Source organism: Felis catus, chromosome E2 (assembly GCF_018350175.1).
Source record: "Felis catus isolate Fca126 chromosome E2, F.catus_Fca126_mat1.0, whole genome shotgun sequence".
Lineage (NCBI taxonomy): Eukaryota > Metazoa > Chordata > Mammalia > Carnivora > Felidae > Felis > Felis catus.
Window position 1 is genome coordinate 35,774,895 of NC_058382.1, and position 22,334 is coordinate 35,797,228.

A 22,334-nucleotide genomic window follows, 5' to 3' on the forward strand; every position below is an offset into this window, starting at 1 on the left:
ACTGTTCATCATGATAGAATTTGATCCTTACACTCAAATAAGAGGGAAATCTTTAGCTGTCGTTTGGTTTTGTTACTACGCTGGTTCAAGCATAGGATATGTTATTACATTGGTTCAAGCATAGGCAATGTAAACTTTTTCTTAAAAAGTTTAAGAAACTTAAAAAATGTCCAATTGCAAGCACAGTAAAAAAAATTGTCCCTAAAAGGCACATTTACTGGGATTTTAGTCAGAGAAGACAATCATTTTTATTGTAAACATTTATTTCATAATATTCAATTTCTGGAATATCTCCAAGGAAATTGACATGCTATATAAGGATGAGATAGAGAAATAGTGAGGAGGATCACTGCCTGAAATTGCTACTCCCTAAAATCTTCCATTGAAGGTCAGTTCGATGATGGTCAGCATATTTGTAGGATAAACTATAATGTTCACTGACTTAGGTCAATGGACATGCATATAATTTTTCAAAAGGACTTTATGTAGGTGTAATCTCCACGTTCCCTATTTGAAGTTGCAAATATAGACTGTTATGAATAGCAGTATAACCACTATCAACTCATGTGAAAGAATGAAAGCAAAATGATAATAGATAATAAGACACAACAGCAAACATTTTGACTTTATAATATTGTAGAATATAATCTGTTTTTCAGTGTAACCTTTGATCTAGACTTTTACAGTCATAGAGTACCAGAGATGTTAACATTTGTGTTTGAAATAATTTTGTTTTTTTTTGCTGGAAAATCCAGAAATAGAACACAATCACTTAAAATCTTGTTTAATAAAGGGGCACCTGCATGGCTCAGTTGGTTAAATGTCTGACTTTGGCTCAGGTCATGATCTCACCATTCCCAGTGCAAGTCCCATGTCGGGCTCTGTGCTGACAGCTCAGAGCCTGGAGCCTGTTTCAGATTCTTTGTCTCCCCCCCTCTCTCTGTCCCTCCCCTACTTGCTCCCTGTCTCTTTCTCTCAAAAATAAACGTTAAAAAATACCTTGTTTAATAAAATAATGTTTTTCAAATGACATTAAAAAATTTTTTTTAATGTTTATTTTCACCTGAGCTGAAGTCGGATGCTTAATGGACTGATCCACCCAGGCACCCGTAAATGACACTTTTAGATGCTTGTGACAGAGGGTGAAATTGACATTTTTTGTGGTGGTATAATTTTTTTTCTTTTTTTGCTAAATAATCTATGTAAGATGAAAAGGTAATTTTTTTAAAGTTTATTTATTTTCAGGGAGAGAGCAAGAGAGAGCATGCATGCACGCATGCGTGTGTGGATAAGCAGGGGAGGGGCAGAGAGAGAGAGAGAGAGAGAGAGGGAGAGAGAGAGAGAGAGAGAGAGAATCCCAGGTAGGCTCCATGCTGTCAGCACAGAGCTCCATCTCACAAACTCAAGATCATGAGCAGAGCTGAAATCAAGAGTTGGATGCTCAACTGACTGAAGCACCAAGGCACCCGTGAAAAGGTACATTTTAAAAAGCAGTTTTATATCTATCAATTGCATGTCCTGGAGCATATATCAATCTTTTTGAACCAGCTTAGTTTCACAATACCACTACCCCTAAGAGCTAATGTTTTTGTGTGTACTTATTATGGGGCTAGCATTACACTGAAAGGTTTTACATATCATACTACATCTGTGTGAGGTAGGTTTGATTAACCTCTTTGAGTTTTAGTTTCTTCATCTGTAAAATAGGGATAATTGACTTGTCCAGAATTTCACAAATAATAAGTAGCCAGGAATTGAACCTGAATCTGTTGTACTCTACAATCTAGGGCAATTTTTTTTTTTTTTTTTTTGAGAGAGAGAGGGCACAAGTGAGCAAGGAGCAGAGAGAGAGAGAGAGAGAGGCAGGGAGAGAGAAAGAGAGAGAGAGAAAGAGAGAAAGAGACGTGGAGTTTGCCTGAAGTGGGGCTCATACTCACCTGAAGTGGGGCTTGAGCAAACCTGGTATGGGACTTGAACTCGTGAACCGTGAGATCATGACCTGAGCTGAAGTCAAATTCTTAACCAAAGTCAGATGCTTAAGTGACTGAGCCACCCAGGTGCCCTTTTTTTAAAGTTTATTTATTTATTTTGACAGAGAGAGAGAGAGAGAGAGAGAGAGAGCAAGTGCACAAGTGGGAGAGGGACGGAGAGAAGGAGAGACAGAATGCCAAGCAGGTATGCACAGAACCCATTGCTGGGCTTGAACTCATGAACCTAGAGATCATGACCTGAGTCAAGATCAAGAATCTGATGCTTAACCAGCTTTGCCACTGAAGGACCACCTACGGTCTAGGGCACTTTTAACCACATACAGTACTGCCTAGCGTATTACCCTTCCATGGCAAGGGTATGCTAACCCTATGTGTTCTGTGGACTGACAGTGGGTGTGTTCTTTCTTCTCCCTTCCAATATACTAATATAAGTCAAGGACTACTAGATTTTTCCATCCTACTGCTTCCCTTTCCTTTTGATTTTCTGGAAGGAACAAAAAGCCCAGTCTTCTCAAAACATAAATTTGATTGTGTTTTTCTCTGATAAAGATCATTTAGTCTTTTTTGATTACTCTCAGAATAAAGTCTAAAATACTAAGATTTTCAAACTGTGCATGATCAGACTCCTGCTACCTTCCTGGTACCATCCTGCCCCAAGCTTGCTCTAGGTTCAATACTCCACACTTCTTCCTGTTATAGGTTCTTTATAGGAGCACTTCCTTTTCTTAGAGACATATCCCTCTATTCATCATCTATTAATTTTCTCAAGAAATTGTTTCCTTCTCATATAGTCAATCACTTTCCTTGGTTAAATGGTTTAATGAAAAGCATTGTATTGCTTTATAGCATTTAACTCAGTTCATAATGTTTTCTGAGTCCTTGTTGACCATCACACAAAAGATTGACATTAGCATTTAAGAGAGGAGGAGGGGATGACTTCAGCAAGATAGTGGCATTGAGCCCTCTCCTTTCTCTACTGAACACATTGATTCAGTGACAATATATACACAGATTCCCTTAGTGAGAAATCCAGAGACTATTTGAGAAACTCCTGCACCCTGAGCAAGTGCAAAACCAGTCACACTGAAGTGGGTGGGAAAAACTGAGACCTCTGGCACACCCTACCCCTGGCACAGCATCATAAAACCAGAAGGATACCCCCAGCTCCTGTCTTCTCCCTGGGGGAGGGAAAAGAGCTGTACTGCGAGTCCAACGTTGCAGCTTTTCTGGGGGATGCTCAGGATAGTGCTTTTGTCTTTCTGTCTTGGCACACTGATGGGACTGGGCATATGCTAGGTGCCTAGGGATCAGTGAGAACAAAGATGGTGGTTTGAATTAACATGCAAGTGGTTGCTAGAGCCTCTCCCTTAGTCTCTGTACCAAGCAAGCTGGTGAAAAACCCACATCCTAGCGTCTGCCTGAGGAGGGAATAAATTGAACTACTAAAATTGAAATTTTCCAAAATTTCCACAGACTGTCCAAGGAACTAGTTCTGTCTTGCCTGTGTTGGAGCACTGATGGGACCTACCATACTCTACATTTGGCAGAGTACAGAGAAGGGTCTTACTTCAGTAACAGGGAATAATTATCCCTGAAATGAGCATATCTCAGTGCTACCTAATGAATATCAATAGAAAAATTAAAAAAAGATCAAGTCATTTGGAGTAACTTAACTGCATTTCAGAACTAAGCTCAAGAATATGGGAATACAAAAAATCCTGTACCCAACAAGGTAAATTCTAAAATTTTTTTTAATGTTTATTTTTGAGAGAGAGAGCGAGAGAGCGTGAGTGTGTTATCGGGGAAGGGGCAGAGAGAGGGAGACACAGAATTGGAAGCAGGCTCCAGGCTCTGAGCTGTGAACACAGAACCCGATGCGGGGCTCGAACTCATGAACTGTGAGATCATGACCTGAGCCAAAGTTGGACACTTAACCCACTGAGACAACCGGGTGCCCCAGCAACAAGGTAAATTCTAAATGTCTGGCATTCAGTATAAACTTATGAGGCAGGCAAAGAAGCAGGGAAATATGATTAATAGTGAGGAGAAAAGATAAAGCCAACTCGAAACTGACATATATTAGGATTATGGGCAAGGACACTAGCACATTTTGTATATTTAATGTACTCTGCATATCCTAAAATTTAGTTAGACAAATGGAAGATCTAGAATAGATCCAAACTGAAATTCTAGGCATGAAAAACACAATGTATGAGATGAAGAATTCACTGGATAGTGTTAACAGCAGGTTAGACAGTGTAGAAAAGATCAGTAAACATGAAAAGGTGTAACGGTAAAAACCGAACAAAGCGAAGAGGCAGAAGAGAATAAAAAATTGCAAAGAGCATCAGTGAGATGTAGGAGGACATTGAAGAGCACTGGAAATGTAATTCTATGGGCAAATACAGAATTTTACTTATTTAAATTTAAAAATTTACTTATTTCTTCTTAAAAAATGTCTTTAAGAGATCATTGGCTATTCAAACAAAAATAGCAGAGTGTGGGTTTATAGCATACATAAAAAAGAAAAATATGATGACAGCAGAATAAAGGAGGAAGGAGAGAATAGAAAGTATACTATTATAAAGATATTATACTATCAGGAAGTGGTATAGTATCACTTGAAGGTAGACTATGATAAATTAGAGGTGAATACCATAAACCCTAGAGCAGTAAAAGAAAAAAAAACCCACTGAAATAATGAAACAAAGAATTATGGCTCATAAACCAACAAAGGAAATAAATTGGATTCGTAAAAATAATTTATATAATAGAAGGCAGAAAACCAGGAAAAAGGAACATGGGGGATAGGACTAATGGAAAAGAATAAGACAGAAACTTAATTATATGAATACTTGCTTTAGATATAAATGCTCTAAATACCTCAAGTAAAAAGCAGAGATTTTTAGATTGGTTAAAATGAAGACATTGTGTATGCTGTCTACAAGAAATGTATTTAAATTTAATATAATAGGTTAAAAGCAAAACAATGGAAACAGATACCACGCTAACACTGATCGAAAGAAATCTGGAGTAATTGTTTTAAAATCAGACAAAGTAGATTTTAGAGAAAAGACTCTTGCCAGGAAAAAAAGTAAATTCATAATGATAAATGGATCAATTTATTAAGAGGACATAATGATTCTAAATGTTTATGCACCTAATAGACATTAACCCTTCAAATACATGACACTAAAACGGACAGACCTGCAACTAATAAATTGATGTCCACAATTTTAGTCATATATTTTAATGTATCGCTCTGAATACTTGGTAGGAAAATAGATATTTGGTAAAGAAGACTCAAAATTGTTAAGATGTAAATTATTCCCTAATTGATCTATGGGTCTAGTGCTGAATGAAAGAAGCCCGAGCACAAGGATAGGGAGAAAAAGGAACTGTCATGCACTGTTAGTGGGAATGCAAACTGGTGCAGCTATTGTGGAAAACAGTATGGGGGTTCCTCAAAAAAATTAAATATAGGGGCACCAGGGTGGCTTAGTCAGTTAAGTCACTCTTAGTTTTGGCTCAGGTCATGATCTCACAGTCCATGAGTTTGAGCCCCACATCAGGCTCTGTGCTGACAGTTCAGAGCCTGGAGCCTGCTTCGGATTCTGTGTCTCCCTCTCTCTCTGCCCGTCCCCTGCTCATGCTCTGTCTCTCTCTGTCTAAAAATAAATAAAAACATTTAAAAAAAAATTTTTAATAACAAAAAACTAGAAAGATATCAAAATGTATTTACACAGATAACTGAAATCGCTATACAATTTTGTATTATAATTTTTTATTAATAATGAATCAAAACATTTTCACAATCACAATAGAAAATGCAATAAATTTGCTATTTGTTTGATTTGGGATGGTTTTAGTAAATTCTAGGTGAGAAGCTATTGTTCTTTGACTTCTTTAAAGCTTTGACTGCTCTTAATAAATAATATGGATTGGAAAGACAGAGGCATGATCTTAATTCCACATTCTGTATGCCCCTCACCATTCAGTAGGACTAGAGAAAGTTTCCAGTATTTTCTCTGCAATTTGAAGTCTTTTTTGGGTTTTGTATAAATAGTTGTAGGTCAACATCTCAACAACTTTCTATAAAACACAAAATAGAATATGTCCAAAATGCTATATTTTTCAGGACTATTAAGTTCCAATGTTATTAAGCTCAAACTTGAACTAGCCCTGTAGGGTGAACTGCAAGAAATGTACTCATAAATTCTCTGTGAATTCACTAGCATTCACTTGGACAGTCTGCATACTTCTTGAATATTCCCAAGAGGCTCATTCCTGCTTTTGATTTTTCCCCTAATTTCTGCACGCTTATTTACAAATTTTAGATATGTGCGAGTCTACCCATACATTATAAATACAGGGAAAAAAGACCTTTTTATTTATGAAATAAAAATGAAATGACACATATTTTAAAAATAATTCTTTTTTGTATTATTAGGATAAGTAACCTTGTTATTGTCATTAAAAATATATCACTATGATTCAAAGATCTGACTCTAAGTTCAACTTATTTCAATGTCATGTTTTACCAAAGCTATCTGCCACAACACAGAAAAATTTAAAAAGAATAAGCAAGAACATCATCAGCTTGCTAAATAAGTCATAATACTCATTTACCAATCACATAGGCTTTCGCTTCATGTTTTGGACAAATTTTAGTAAATATCTCAAGGCAAAATAAACAGAATGTGGTATATTAATAATCATGTTTGTAATGTATATATCAAGTCGTTTTCTAGAAAAAAAATTTTTTTTCAGTCTACTCCTTATTTGACTTGATTAGCTTGTTTTTAGCCTCACGGTGTGTGGCAACAGGCTCGTTCAGGGAGTAAAATAAATGTGGCTCCATCATTTTCCAGTGTTTGCTTTTTCACTTGCATTATTGATATAATTTGAAATTTATAATTCTTTGCAGTAATCACTTTTAACAGTTTCATTGAGGTATAATTGACATACAATAAATTGCACATAAAGTGTACAATGTGATTAGTTTTGACATACATATAGATTCAGGAAACCATCACCATACCGTCTTGATTATGCAGTTCCATATTAAGTCTTGAAATCAGGTAGGATATTCTTTATTCTTCTTTTTCAAAGAAGTTGGGGCTATTCTAAGTCCTCCATGTTTCCATATGAATTTTTGAATCAGCTCAATTGTTTTGAGATTCATCCATGTTTGTAGTGTATATCAATAATTCATTTCTTTCTATGGTTGAGTAGTATTCCATTGTATGACATATCGATTTATTCATCCATTTACCCATTTATAAACTTCTGGATTGTTTCCAGTTTTTAGCTATTATAGTTATATCTTTTATGAACATTTGTGCACAAGTCTGAATGGACATACTCTCTTAGGTAAATAACTAGAAGAGGAATGGTTGGATCATATGGTAGGTGCATATTTAACTTTTAAAGAAAATTCCCAATTGTTTCCAAAATGATCCTACTATGTTACTTTCCCATTGGTATGATATGAATGTTCAAGTTTCTCCACATTCTTGCCATCACTTAGTATGGTCATTTAAAATTCTTTTTAACCATTTAACTAGATGTGTAGTGGTATTTAGTTATGACCTTAATTTGTTTTTTTCCTAATGACTAATCCTGTTGAACATTGTTTCATATGCTTTTTTGCCATTCATGTATGTTCTTTGTTAAAGTATGTTCAAATCTTTTGTTCATTTTAAAAAACTGGGTTGTTTGGTTTCTTATTGGTGAACTTTGAGAGTTCTTAATATAGTCTAAATGCAAGTCCTTTATCAGGATGTGCATTGCAAATGTTTCCTCCCAGTCTTTTGCTTGTCTTTTCATTGTCTTAAGTGTCTTTGAAGGAGGAGTAATTTTAAAATTTTATAAAGTCTGTGATGATTAATTTTATGTGTCATCTTGAATGGGCCATGGGATATTTGGACTAACATTATTCTGGCTGTATTTGTGAGGATGTTTTTGGATGAGATTAACATTTGAATCAGTACACTAAGGAAAGCCCACTGTGCTGTTATCCCTAATGTGGGAGCCCTCATTCAATCAGTTGAAGGCCAGAATAGAACAAAAAGACTGACCTCTTGTGAGTAAGAGAGAACTCCTCCTACCTGACTGCTTTGAGCCTAGGACATTGGTCTTTCCTGGCTTTGAACTCAAATGGAAGTATTGGCTTTTCTATCTTCTATAGTCTGCAGCTTGTTGGCTTTCAGATGTAATCATAACAACATCTCTCCTGGTTCTTAGACCTTTGAACTCAGACTAGAATCACATAACGACTGGGTTTCCAGGTTTGCTGACTACAGATCTTGAGACTTCTTGGCTTCCATAATTGCTGAGCCATTTCCTTATAATAAATCTCTTTCATTTTTTATATATACATCCTGTTGGTTCTGTTTCTCTGGAGAGTGCTAATACAAAGTCTAATCTATCAATTTGTTTTTTTTTATGGATTATTATTTTAGTGTCATATCTAAGAGAATTTTCCCTAATTCAAGTCACAAAGGTTTTCTGTTATGTTTTCTTTTGGAAGTTTGTAATTTTCAGTTTATATTAAGTCTGAGGTCAATTTGGGGTTAATTTTTGTATGTGGTGTGCATCAAGATTATTATTATTTATTTTTGCATATGGGTAGCCAATTGTTCCATCACCGTGTTTTTAAACGATTTTTCTTTGCCTCCTGAATTGTCTTTGTACCTTTGTTGAAAATCAGTTGTTCATGTATGTCTGGGTCTAATTCCTGGACTCTTTATTCTGTTATATGGACCTATTTACTAATCTTTATGTCAGTAACTCCTTTGATTATTGTAGCTTTACAATTATATTGTTAATCCTCAACTTTCAAAGTTATTTTGAATATTCCAGGTCCTTTGTATTTGCTTTTGAGTGTTAGACCTAATTGCCAATTTCTACAAAAAAATTCTACTTGGATTTTGATTGTGTTTTATTGAAGTTATAGATCAGTTTGGGAGAACTTCAGTCTTCTGATTCATAAACAAGGTTTATCTCTTCATTTATTTAGGTCTTCTTCAGTTTGTCTGAACAACGTTTTGTAATTTTCTGTGTTCAGGTCTTGCATATATTTTATCAGATTTGTCTCTAATATTTTCACATTTTTGTTGCTTTTGTAGATGATATATTGAAAAATGTCAACTTCCAACTGTTTGTTGCCAGTAAATAGAAATATAATTGATTTTGTATGTTGATCTTGTATCCTGCGACCTTTTAAATTCACTTACTAGTTCTAGTTGCTTTATTGCACATTCCATCATGTTTTTTTACATAGCCAATCATGTCATCTGTGAACACAGATAATTTTTCTTCTTCCTTTCCAAACTGGATGCCCTTTATTCCGTTTCCTTGCCTTATTGCCCTGGCCAGAGCCTCCAGTACAATGCTGAGCAGAACTGGTGAGAATAGACATCCTTGTTTTGTTCTTGTTCTTAGGAGGGAAATATGTAGTCTTTTACCATTATGTTTCATAGTAGCTGTAAGTTTTATGTAGATGGCTTTATTGGGTTGAGGAAGTTCGCTTTTTTTTTTGTAGTTTGTTGAGAGTTTTTTTTTTTTAAATCAGGAATTAACATTCAATTTTGTGAAATGTATTTTGTGTCTACTGAGATGATCATATAGTTTTTTTAAAAAAAGTTTTTTTTTGATGTTGATTTATTTTTGAGACAGAGAGAGCCAGAGAATGACCGGGGGAGGGTCAGAGAGAGGGAGACACAGAATCTGAAGCAGGCTTCAGGCTCTGAGCTGTCAGCACAGAGCCCATTGCGGGGCTCGAACTCACAGACCGTGAGATCATGACCTGAGCCGAGGTCGGATGCTCATCTGACTGAGCCACGCAGGCACCCTGATGATCATATAGTTTTTAAAAATTAATATGGTGAATTACATTGATTTTTGAATAGTGAAGCAATAGTGCATTTTTAAGATTAAACTCAACTTGGTCATGATATATTATCCTTTTTGTACAATGTTGGAATTATTTTGCTAAAATTTTGTTTAGAATTTTTGTATTTATGGTCATGAGGGTTGTAGGTCTATAGTTTTCTTGTAATATCTTTGTCTGATTTTTGTATTGGGATAATGCTAGTCTCATACAAATAGATTGAAACGTACTCTGTTATTTTTAAATTTCTACAACAGTTTAAATAGAATTGGTATTACTTCTTTGTTAAATATTTGCCAGATTTTTACCAGTGAAGCTATTTGGGCCTGGACTTTTGTTTGTGGGAAAGCTTTTAACTCCAATTACAGTTAATGTAATAGATATGAGTTATTTACATTGCTTCTTCTTGAGTGAGCCTTGGTACTTTGTGCCTTTCAAAGAATTTGTCCATTTCATCTAAGTTGTTAATTTATTGACATAAAATTATTAATATTTGCTTATCTTTAGAATCTATAATGATTTCACTTCTTTTATTTATGATATTGGTAATCTGTTTTCCCTCTCTCTCTTTTTCTGAAAAATCGTGGTAGAGGTTCACCAATATTTCTGGCTTTCCCAAACAACCAGATTTTGATTTTGTTGATTTTCTCTCTTGTTTTTATTTTTTATTTTATTGGCTTTCATTTTTTAATTTTCTTTCCTTTGTTAACTTTGGGTTTAATTTGCTCTTCTTTTCATTTCTTAAGATGAATGCTGAGATTGTTGATTTGAGACCTTTCTTTCCTCTTTCTCCTCCTTGCCTTCCACCTCATCCTCCTCCATCTTCTTAAATATAAGTATTCATGATACATTTTATCTCAACTACTACTTTAGAAGCATTCCTCAAAGTTTGATACTTTGTGTTTTAATTTTCATCCAGTTGAAAAGCTTTCTAATTTTTCTGTTAATTTCTTCTTTAATTTATGGATTATTTGTAAGAGTCTTAATTCATTTCCACATATTTTTGGATTTCTGGAGATATTTCTGTTATTGATTTCTATTTTAATTTCATTGTAGTCAGAGAATATACTTTATGACCTGAATTTTTTCTTATATCCTCTCTCTTTTTAAAAAAAATTCATAAAGCAAGTTAATTCCAGTATAGGTAACATACAGTATTATATTATTGTTATATTAATGTATTGTATTAGTGTTCATTATGAGAAGTGTACTCTTTAATCTCCATCACCCATTTTACCATCCCTCCCATCTGGTAACCATCAGTTTTTACCCTATAATTAAGAGTCTATTTCTTGTTTTGTCTCTCTCTTTCTTTTTTTCCTTTTTCCTTTTGTTTCTTAAAATCCACATATAAATGAAATTGTATGGTATTTGTCTTTCTCTGACAGGCTTATTTCAATTAGCATTATACTCTCTAACTCCATCCATGTTATTGCAAATGGCAAGAGTCCATTCTTTTCTATGGCTAAATAATATCCATTATATATATCTTCCTTATTTATTCATCTGTCAGTGGACACTTGAGCTGCACGACCATACATAGTTTGGCTATTGTATTTCATAGTTTGGCTATTGTAAATAACGCTGGTGTAAAGACAGGGGTGCATTTATCTCTTTGAATTAGTGTTTTTGTATTTCAGGGATAAGTGCCCAGTAATGTGATTACTGGATTTTAGGGTAGTTCCATTTTCAACTTTTTGAGGAGCCTGAATACTGTTTTACACAGTGGCTTCTCCAGTTTGCATTCCCACTAATAGTGAACGGGGATTCCTATTTCTTCACATCCTCTTTAATGACATTTCTTGTTTCTTGTGTTTTTGATTTTAGCCATTCTGACAGGTGTGACGTAATATCTCATGGTGGTTGTGATTAGCATTTCCCTGGTCATCAGTGATGTTGAGCATCTTTTCATGTGTTTGTTGCCCACCTATATTTCTTTTTTGGAGAAATGTCTGTTCATGTCTTCTGCCCATTTTTAAGTTGGATTATTTGTTTTTGGGGTTTTGTGTTGTATCAGTTCTTTATGTATTTTTGATACTAATCCTTTATAGGAGATGTCATTTGCAAATCTCTTCTCCCATTCATTAGGTTGTCTTTTAGTTTTATTGATTGTTTTCTTTGCTGTATAGAAGCTTTTTATTTTGATGTAGTCCCAATTGTTTATTTTTCCCCTCATCTCAGGAGACATATCTAAAAAAGAGTTGACACTTCTGATGTTGGCAGAATTACTTCCTGTGCTCTCTTCTAGGATTTTTGTAGTGTCAGGTGTTAAATATAGGTCCTTAATCCATTTTGAATTTATCTTTGGTGTGGTGTAAGCCAGTACACCTGTATGACCTGAATTTTTTTTTATGGCTTGGAATATGCTCTCTCTTTCTCTCTCTCTCTCTCTCTCTCTCTCTCTCTCTCTCTCTTTTTTTTTTGGTAAATATTCCATGTGAACCTGAAAAGACTATATTCTCTGCTTTTGTTGGGAGGCATGTTCTATAAATGCCAATTAAATCAAGTTTGTTTGTGGTTTTCAAGTCTTCTGTGTCTCTCCTGATATTCTGTCTACTTTTTCTATCAGTTATATTTGACTGTAGTTGGGGATTTGTCTACTTTTACTTGAAGCTCTCTGTCTCTCTCTGCTTCATGTACTGTGAAGCTCCACTTTGGATGTATAAATGTGATTTGTAAATCTGCTTGGAAGGTAATAGACACAGGTTTTGCATGTATTTAGTAAAAAAAAAATGGCGTACATCTTAATCTGTGTGGATAACTTCATAAGCCCCGTAAGGTACTTCTTTTTGTTTTAAAGGAAAATATGTAAATGTGATCATTCCTCTTGCTACACTTGTTTTTTTGACTAATGTCAAACATACGTTCTGTTACTGGTACTCTGTTTCTATGACTTTCTGTGTGTTCACTCTTTCAGTTCAATGCTGAATCATAACATGGTATTTTCAAAGATATTTTACATGGCAATTAAACTCTACACATGTAATTTCAACAGTATGCAAATTCCAGTGAAGAGATGACGATATGAGCAGCTCTGACCAAGTTTAAACATGTGTAAGCAATGTCTATTATATCTTAATTTCTGTCTAAATGACATTAAGTATAACACACACCTTGATACTTAAATGTGAAAAACGTCTCTTAAAGTCTAAGAAATACTATATATGTTAGATAGGAATATAGGATTCTATACAGTGCTCGATAAAATACCCAAGATTACTGTCCTTGTTGAGCTTACATTTTAATGTATAGAGGCCAAAATGAAACAAGTACAAAATAAGCCAGGTAATTCTCACCCATGGTACGTACTGTAAAGAAAGTTAATGGAGTAGATGGAAGGTGCCTTTAATTGGGCCATCAGCAAAGGCCTGTCTGAGGATGTCATGGGTGAGATGAATGTCATCAACACCTGAACAATGAGAAAAAACCATTGGGAGATGACTTGGCAGAAGAGCATTTGGGTGAGAGAGAGCAAGTGGAAAGGCTTTTCTTTAGCAATGAGTTTGATACTAGAGAAACATACAGAAAACCAATGTGGCTGCTGTTTAGAGGGTAAGGGTGATCATGGAACCAGGTGAAAGTAGAGAGGTGGTTGGTAGGGGCTATTTTTACTTCAATGTCTCCAAAGTTAAGCCAGAAGATTAAATGTTCTTTTAGTACAATGTATTAAACACATTGCAGCTCATGGATCTGTTTCATTTCATCCCTGACTGGGGACTAAAAGCAGAAGGAAATAAGTTGAGCCTCCCAGGGTGCTTAGCATCTGTACTACATGCAATTTAGCACTTGGATATATGTTTCCATGTGTTACTTGCAAATTGTATCATCTGTTTAAGCCTTTTCACTGGAGTGGAAAGGGCCATATTATATTGGTTCGATTAATATTATATGGCTTCTCAAAAGGATGGTTATGGTTGGGGGAAGCAGGGGGTAGAAAAGGGTTGATGCAAAATCAGCACGTTTCTGGCAATTATATTAACCTGTTAGCACTTAGGAGTATAATTGGAACATCTTTCTGGAGTGCAATCTGGAAATATGTATAAACAAATCTAAGAATTTTTCTTTTACGTTTTTATATAAGAAAGTATATGAAAGAAGTGATCAGGACAAAGATACTTTAACAAGGATGAACTTTTTTTTTTGTAATAGCAAAAAAAAAAAAATGCAAACAAACTAATGTTCACAGAGTTACCATGAAATATTATGTAGTATTAAAGTTGTGACACATATTTTTTTATTTCTTGATATGAAAAAATCATCTAAAGCATTTTAAGAGAAATATGAACAGAGGTAGGGTATAATCCTTGTCCTGGAAAATAACAAATATGTGTATGTATGAACAGAGAAAAAATTCTGGCCATATACAAAATTGGAAATAGTGGTTATTTCTTTATGGTAGGGTTATTGGTAGGTTTCCCTTTATCTTTATACATTTTATAATGTCTGAATATTTATAATGAACATACATTATGTATTTTAAATAATTGGGGAAAAAACCCCTTTCTATTTTGATAAAAACATAAGGGTAAGTAAGCTGTGAAAAGAGCTGATTTAGAGAGTAAAAGGATTTATGAAGTACAGCTAAGAACACACTTGGGGTTAGTCCAAGAGAAAGTGGCTTCTGGCTTTGTGTCTGACATGGAGTAGATAACAAATAGTAAGTGGTTGTTAAGGGCTGGGTTTGTCCCCCCCCCCCCCAAATTCATATACTGAAGTTCCAACCTCTAGTACCTCAGAATGTACCTGTATTTGAAGATAAGATCTTAAAGGTATGATCAAGTTAAAGTGAGGTCATTTTGATGGGCCCCCAATTCGATGTGACTGGTCTCCTTATAAGAAGAGACACCAGGGATGCACACATACACAGAAAATACCACGAGAAGGTACAGAGAGAAGGCAGCTGTTTACAAGCCAAGGAGAGAATCTTCAGGGGAAACCAAATCTGCTGATACCTTGATATTGGACTTCTAACGCCCAGAACAGTATGAAAATACATTTTTGTTGTTTAAGCCGCCCAGTCTGGGGTGTTTTGTTATAGCAGCCCTAACAAGCTAATACAGCATTTACAAAAAATGGTGGCTGCTTACATTGGTAAGAGTTGTCAAATCCCAGCTCCAACACTAAGCAGCTTTACATGCATTATCTTATTTATTCATCACTAAATCTTATGCATTAGATGCTACCTACCATTCATGCTCACTTTGCAAATAAGGTAACTGAGGCTTAGGGATCTTAAATAATTCATCACACAGCTAGTAAAGTGGCAGAGCTAGGTTTGAATGTAAGTTGTGTAATGTTCTAACCCTCAAGCACTGTACTAAAATTAGTACAACTGCATAGCAATGTGCAAGGTTAGGGTCCAAAGATGTTTACGTGGCAAAACCAATGATTTGGTTCATTATTCCAACTATTGGCAATACAACACATTATAACTGTTTTCATACAATGTATTCAACTTTTATGTCCTTTTTTGTTGAATTAAAAACCCACCTCCTCTTTATAATAAATTAAAGAGGTTTCATGATACTTTGTTTGATTTTGAATCACTGGGGATATAAGCCCACACAGCTCAGGGAGAATAATTAAGTACTCGAACTGGGACCAGGTCTCTTGGAAACTAACAGAGACCAAGAACAAAAAGGAATTTATTATTTGGAATTTGAAGCCCTTAAATAGCCAGTGCCCCCTGCCAGTTTGCTTGGCCCTTTACATGTAGATACTCTTTCATGTACTCTTCAAATCAATCTTTTGAAGAAGGTCCTACTATCAGTGAAGACACTTAGGTTCTGAGAGATTAAGCAACTTCTTTAAACTTACTGGTCTGGGAAGTGCTCCCACGTCTTCCTGCTCCTGTGACATGCTTGAACAGGAGAGCCATGCTTGTTAGGGGAATTAGCCCTTTCTCTGTAGCCATTAATTTATATTTATTTCATGTTCATTCTATAGAAGACGTTTGACTGTATAGAAGAAAATCTGGGCCGTAACACCAGGGAACTTTGCACTTCAGATAATTGAGACTTCATTCCACAAAATAATTCACTGCAGGCTAACCAGGAAAGAAATGGGGAGAAAATCACACTTGTAATCTCAGGGCTTCCTAAATACTACTACTATTTAATCATTTAGTGAATGCTCACTATGTGCCCTACACCATGAAATATGTGATCTTACTTCTCAGGGGTGTTGTGAGCTAAGCACTGCTGCTGTGTTCAATTTCTATGCCTAGGGAGATGGGGATATGTGCAAATGGAGTGTGGGAAGTATGACGTTTTAGCCCATACTTTACAAGTACTTGGTATTGCCCTAGGACCTAACCTGGAAGAACTGCAATTTTGATTCCTGAGGCCCCCTGCCTGCTATTAGATTAAGCCAATCATTTGCTTTCTCCTTTATAAATTGGGAGGTAATGGAAACTCCAGTGCACAACACACATCCACCTCCCCATCAAGTATGAGGTACTTATTTCTCCAAAAGCTAGTGCTGGTTGGCTGCTAACAATAGTGTAGAACTGAATCACTCTCTGAGAACTTCTTTACCCAGGTGGGTGGTCTTCATCCAATGACTAGTTGACCTAGGGTACAAGAACAGGATAACACTGTGGAGCCCTGTAGAACTACCCCCCCCCCCAGGTTTAACTGAAGCTTCTTTGTGGCTTATCTTTTTCTGCCCAACCTTGCTTCTTTGATCTCTTACAAGTGTTTTTCCTGAGAGTGCTTCCCCAAACACCTCCTGTACTCCTATCTCTACCTCAAAGTTTAGTTCCTAGGGAAACTGATCTGAGTCAGATGCCAGATAAAATTGTTTGTTCGTTCATTCAGTCATTCATTCATTCATCCATTCGCTCATTCTCCAGATAGTATCAAACACCTGATATTTGCTAGGCACTGTTCAAAGTCTTAAGAATATATTGGAATTCTTGGGATTTCTGAAAGCAAGATATCTGTGGAGCTCCTTACTGCTTTTACTTAAAAAAAAGTACTTTAGGCTGGGAGAAAGGCTTAGCACTTTTATCATTATTAAATGTTCTTTAATTGTTGCTTTTTGACTGAATTATAAAAATTATCCCAGTCAATATAAACCCTGATTTGGATTCCAGCATCTGCCACTCCTAATTATTAAAACAACTTCTTCCTAGGTCTTCCTAAGTAAAATCTCTTTGCTTCACCTTGTCCCTACTTTTGTTTTCTTGAAAAGCAAATCTGATCATTTCAAGCATCTGATACAGTGCAACTTTCTTGGTATATAGCAACCAGGCCTTAGAAACTGGCTCCATGCAGTATTTTCAGCCTAACCTCCCATCCCTACTCCCATACCTTCTTTCCATCGATCTCATAGATATCCCTTTTCCTTCTCATTACAGAAATAGTTGCTGTGGTTATATTATTTCATGTTCTTGAGACTTTGTACATTATTCCCTCTTCCTGACAGGCCATTCCATCTCCCCCATTCTCTGCAACCCCTATCCACATTTCCATTTATTAACCTTCTGGCTTAAATGTAACCCCTTAAATTTTCATGGTTAATTATCTTCCCTCCCCCACATAATATCGACCAAGTACAGTAGGATAATTCCTCCTATGACATTTTGTGTATTATTCTTTGTACACTTGACCCATTTGCATTGCAATTACTTATTTGTGTCCTTTAAGAATTGTTACATCCTTGGAAGCAATGACTATATCTTGTTTATCTTTATATCTCCAGAATTTTAGTGTGTGTACAGCAAAAACGGGAAGTATTGCACTTGAATACATCTCTCGTTTTCCTGTTTGACTATTGGAGATACAGACTTAGTATTCCATTCCGATGGATTTCTTTTATACCATGAAAGCAATATTTTCATATTAGTTTATATTGGTTCCTCCAGGGTAAATTTCAACCGAGGAGAAATGGATACATGGTGGTGGTAGTGCCTTTTCTTTTATTTCAATGATCTCTTTCTTTGTTTTTGCTGCTATTTACCATTGTCTTTTTGCACTGACTTAGTTCATAATGCAAATCTCTTCAGTCAATAGACACACTTGGAATAGTTAGCTCGTAGTGTGCTGTTTGAGTAACTTTTCATCATTCAGCTGTCTGCATAACAAGTACTGTAGAAGGAGTGTGGGGGCTTGTGTTGGGAGAGGAGATCAACTATAATGGAGAGCAAGAAAAGGAAAAACTGGGAATCTTTTCCAGCTTGCAAGAGTCCAATCATCTTTACCAAAAGTAATAACAGTTTGACTTTTAAGAATTTTTTTTTTGTCTGAAGCACTATATATATGCAGTAGGTACGTAGGAATAGAAATTGCATTAGCTCTTACTCTCCACTCCCGCTCTCCTTTTCCCTCATGGTTGGACAACTTGTAATTAAACCCACCAGGATTCTCCAGCCTCCCCACTTTGCATTCATCCCTTCCTATTCTCCTCTACACATGAACCTAAAATACTCCTGTTCATCCTCAATTGTCAACTTCCTATTAGCCTTTCCTGACTCTCCCCAGAGCAGAGTCATTTATTTTTTCTTCTGTAATGTCATGTTAGTTTGTTTGCATCCATACTATTATTCTGGCAATGGAATTTTTTTTGAAAGAGAATTTTGTATTACTTTTATGGACAGAAAATTGGATGGTGTACACTTAGCCCAGTCGCGTGACCAGTTCTTTAGCCTTTGTCTTTTCCCACTTGGTGATACAAGACACCGGCTTCGGACCCAGGACGTTGCCTCCCCAGTGACTGTGGATGTCACCTTATCTGTCATTGTAATTGGTCCTGATGGCTTCCATCTGCTTAGCCAGACCTCCTTTGTCTTCCAGATTAATCTGTGTGAAGGCAACAGTGGTGCAGGTCTTCGTGTGAACCAGATGCCCCAGCCTGGCCTTCCCCTTGGTAATGCAGTAGGGAACCCCACAGGGCAGGCAGCAAGACAGCCCCTCAATGGGATCCACATCATGTGCAATCACTACCAGCTGAGCCTTCTTGTTTTCTACCAAGATGGTGACAATAATAAACCCAGCTCGAAGGACAGGTGGCCTCTTAATGGGGACATCCTCTTTGCTGGCAGCTTTCTTCTCAGCCCAGGCCAACAGTCTCTGTTCTTCTTTTGCTTTGTCTCTGGTCTGTGTTTGTGGGCCAGAGTAAGCAGTTGAGTATCTGTTTGGTGGTCCACGGCCTGGGTGAACTGGTTAATCGCAGGAGGCATGTTTAGGCATTTATAGAGAATAGCCCTTTGCCACTGCAGCCAGATGTAGTGGGGTGATCTGATAAAGTGGGTGAAGTCCCTTTTGGGCTGAATGTCCTGTCTGATGCCAGCATTCTTGGGTCTTTTCTCAAACAGGGGATTGACCACCTTCTTGGCTTCCTGCTTCTTCATAACAGCAAGGGCTGGGGCCACCTTTTTCCCCATAGCCATTTTTCCTTTCGGCATCTCGCATGGCTGGAGAAGAGAGAAGGAAAAGAGAATTTTCCTGGCAGTAACATTTAATTATTTGTTTGCATGGATCCAAAAGAGAATACAAGTCTTAAACCCCAATGCATTCTCAGAAGCTGCATCTTGAATGGGACAGGGCAGTTGTTAGAAAATATGTATTGTATAAATGACTCAGAAGAAATACTTATTGAGGGTGTTTTTACTATATTATCTAACAGAACTCTTCCAAGGTTTTCACCCATTTCAATAATGATTTGTTCTTGCTCCAGAGTATGATGAAAGCTTAATACATAGCAAAGACAGATTAGAATTAGAAATACCACCAACCTCTTTTTTGTTTGTTTCTCTTTCTCTTAACATGAAGAGTTTTTGTGATTTAAACCAGAAGACTATTCCTGGGTCTAAGTGACTGTTATTAGATGTAGCATAAGCCTTTAGTATGTTGACTATTTAGGAAGCTAGAGCTAGCATGTGATTACAGATGTCAGTAATGGAAACCTGATAGCATCTTCTTATTCTTCTTATTAATGATATTTCTTCATGGAAATAAAGGGTCCAAATGTGCATAACAGACAGTATGTTCAGATTGGCTCAGGTAAGAGATATACATATATATATATATATAGATATAGATATAGATAGATATATATATATATACACACACACACATACATATATATGTATGTATATACACACATATTATATACATATATACATATTATATATGTATATATACACATATATGTATACATATACGTATACATATATGTGTATATATACATATATACATACATATATGTATACATACATATATGCATATACGTATATGTATATATACATATATATTATACATATATACATATATATACATATATTATACATATACATATATATGTATATATACATATATATGTATAAGTATATATACATATATACATATATATACCAATATGTATATATACATGTATAATATGTATATATACATATATATTATACATATATACATACCAAACATATATATACATATATTATACATATATATGCATATATATTATACATATATATAATATTTTATACATATATATGCATATATATTATACATATATATAATATTTTATGTATATTTAGTGAGTTTTGTGATTTATTATTGTGCTACTATGTCCATTACTTAAAAAATATTGGCTAATAGCTAGCCCTAATCTGATGTATAGCTGTTCTTTCTAAAATTTATTCCTGTATGTTTTATAGTATTAAGGGTTTGTTCTTTTGAGAAGGAGGAAAGAACATACTGGTTAAAATTTTAAATAATCCCCTTCCCTAAACCATTCACTAGATGCAAAAATGGATACCAGTGACCTGTATCAGCTATAAATATTGGATGATGTAGGCTATTAGCCGCCTGCAAACAGAAGTTCTGTACTTACCGATTGTACTAATTATAATCCAGTTTGTATACTAGCTTTTCAGAGGAAAACCATTTTTGTTTAATCTCTTCCACAGAGTTTAAAAACAAATAGAACATCTTGAACATTTAAAAGAGTGCCTTTTAAGAACAGGGTTTGGTACTTGAAACCTGAATCCCCTAGAACTAACCAGAACATAAGGCACTGAAGCTAGGGAAAATGTATTTCTGATGTATGGTCCTACTTGAGGCAAGCTGAACTCAAGAGGTGTTTAGGGAATTGTAAACCAAAATGTTCCATCTTTAGCACTCAGTCAGGGTTAATGGAAGGAGAGTGTCATAGTCTTGGCTACCGGGTCTGGTCCCTGAGGTCTGTTCTGGGTTATAATGTCATCCACTCTGATCTCCTATGAGGGTTGCAATTGACAGGGCAATAAGAATCAATCTGGAGGGAAGAAACAAGCTGTAGACTAAGAAACAGAAGGCTCCAACAAGCTGATTTGGCTCAAAGGAGGGATATTCAATCTTGAAAATATCACTATCGTGACATGTATAACTGCGGCTTTTTGGTGATAATTTATTTACAATTTTGTTTCTCTAATAATAGTGAATTCCTGGAGGATCTGCCTTATATCTTCAGTGGCAAGAATCCTGTTTGGAAAACACACACACACACACACACACACACACACACACACACACACGTGCATGCACCACCACCCCCAGCCCCTCACAACAGAGATATACACTTACAGATATGTAGGAAAATAATTTGTATCTTTGGAATCCTACATTGATTTGACAGATGATTAGTTACTTCAGAAAGAAAGCAAGGAGGGAAGAAGGAAAGAAACTGTTCTTGATCTTGAGTGTCTCATTAATCTTGACTTTTCCTTGGGAAAAGTCTGTTCTTGTATCTCCCATTCTTCATCTGCAAAAGATTAGGTAAGGCTTGATATGTTTTCTAAACATTTTCCAGAATTAATATTTTATGGTTATTTTGAAATGTTTTTTGTTATCAGAAGATAGAGTTTTATAGAATGGACTTGTTGGTGGAGCACTTGGTGCAGGGAGATGTTAAAGAAGTAAACCTTACCATTATCCACTGCCATTTCCAGGCTTACTTACCAGCCTTCATTAAACAGGAGGGGGCCTGCCTGCTCATGTCACTGGGCCGTCAAGTAGAATGTGACAGAGGACAATTAAGAGAAAGTCCCCTCTTCAGTTTATGGGAAGATTCTCAAGCAATGTCCAGACAAGGTACCTGCTTCTTCACCATTGCTGGCATTTTTTTTAGGGGATGAGGAATTATTTCATAGAGGTGCTTCACAATCACAGAAAAATCTGGCCCTATCACTTATAGTCATGCAACACTGGGCAAGTCACTTAACATTTCTAAATCAAATGTGGAAAGTAATTATAAACTTTAAGGAACTCTAACAAAAGTTGAAAGTGTCGATGATTATTACTATGGATGTTAGTTATTATTATAATTACTTCGTCTCGTAAGTGGGGATGCTCAGTCCATTATCATTATTTTCTGGGCAGGAGGTCATAAAGGTTTTTACTAATGCATTATCAATACTTTTTTTAAATCTTGTGATGAATTCAACCTCATGCAGGGAGAGAGGATGCTAA

At 35.8% G+C, this 22,334-nt stretch overlaps 1 long non-coding RNA gene and 1 pseudogene across 1 annotated transcript in view; one reads left to right on the forward strand and one right to left on the reverse strand.

Moving 5' to 3' along the window:
* Window positions 1–22,334, forward strand: part of LOC123382267 — a 221,930-nt gene that overhangs the window by 133,071 nt on the left and 66,525 nt on the right. The gene's annotated exons all lie outside the window — the stretch shown is intronic.
* LOC101090570 lies at window positions 18,504–19,291 on the reverse strand (annotated as a pseudogene).